Source organism: Bos mutus, chromosome 10, assembly GCF_027580195.1.
Source record: "Bos mutus isolate GX-2022 chromosome 10, NWIPB_WYAK_1.1, whole genome shotgun sequence".
In the NCBI taxonomy this organism is placed as follows: domain Eukaryota; kingdom Metazoa; phylum Chordata; class Mammalia; order Artiodactyla; family Bovidae; genus Bos; species Bos mutus.
Window position 1 is genome coordinate 41,192,369 of NC_091626.1, and position 1,301 is coordinate 41,193,669.

The 1,301-nt window shown below is 43.4% G+C and overlaps 1 pseudogene; it reads right to left on the minus strand.

The window, feature by feature from the left end:
- Positions 1–561: 561 nt before the first annotated feature.
- On the minus strand, positions 562–1,032 carry LOC102269856 (large ribosomal subunit protein uL23-like; annotated as a pseudogene).
- Positions 1,033–1,301: the final 269 nt, after the last annotated feature.

Below are 1,301 nucleotides of genomic sequence, written 5' to 3' on the forward strand. Positions count from 1 at the left end.
CTACAAATTCCAGACTTGTCAGAGCCCACAGTGATGTGAGCCAAATCCTTAAAATAAAACTATGTGTGTGTATGTGTGCACAGTTGACCCTTGAATAATGTGGAGTTTGAAAAGTAAAAGCGTTAGTGGCTCAGTCGTGTCTGATTCTTTGCAACCTCATGCCTGTACCCTCCAGACTCCTCCATCCATGGAATTCTCCAAGCAAAAGTACTGGAGTGGATTGCCGTTTTCTTCTCCAAGGGATCGAACCCAGGTCTCCTACACTGCAGTCAGATTGTTTACTGTCTGAGCCACCAGGGAAGATTAAACCATTATTATGTCACTAAAGTAAGTTCAATAAATCTTGGTAAGTATTTGAAACAGCAAAATTATTCTTTAAAGTCCTTAATATGAGGCTTCCATAAAATTTAATCTTCATCATACAACTTATCATCAATCAACAGTTGTTTGCCTTCTGACAATTTAGAAAAACTTTCACAAGATTATTTAATTGGTCAAAATCTGTTATTTTTTTCTTAATAGTGAAACTTTTATACTTGGAATTAGCCAGCTGGACTCAGCTTAGATGATCCCAATTTTGCAGGCAACATCCAAAGCACCACAGGAGCCAGTCAAACGCATGCCTTCTCCTCCCCATTAGGCCTGACCAAGGTGTTGACCTTGGTGTTGACACCGATGTCAGTGTCGTAGAGCTTCTTCACATCCTGTTTCATGTGGTGCCTGTTGGCCTTGACATCCACAGTGAACACCAGTGAGCTGCTGTCTTCTGTTTCCTTCACAGCTGATTTGGTGGTGAGGGGGAACTTGATGACATAGTGGTCAAGCTTGTTTCTCCTAGGGGCGCTCTTCCAAGGATATTTGGGCTGTCTCCTGAGCTGCAGTGTTTTGGGCCTTAGGAAGGTGAGTTATGTCCAGATCTTTTTTGTGTGTGGCTGTGGGCACCTTTCAACACTGCTTTCTTAGCCTTCGAAGCCTTTGCTTTGGCTTCGGCTTTGGAGCAGCAGGGGCTTGCTTCCTTGCCCTCAGCGCCATCTTCGAGCAGTCAAGATCTATTTATTTGTTTGTTTTTTTTAATTGGAGGATAATTGCTTTACAATGTTGTGTTGATTTCTGACATACATCAACATGAATCAGCCATAGGTGTACATATGTCCCTTACATTTTGAACCTCTCTCCCACCTCCCACCCCTCTCGGTTGTCACAGAGCCCTGAGTTTGAGCTCACTGCATCATATAGCAAATTCCCACCAGCTACTCTCTCAACTCATCCCACCCTCTACTTCACCCACTGTCTCCACAAGT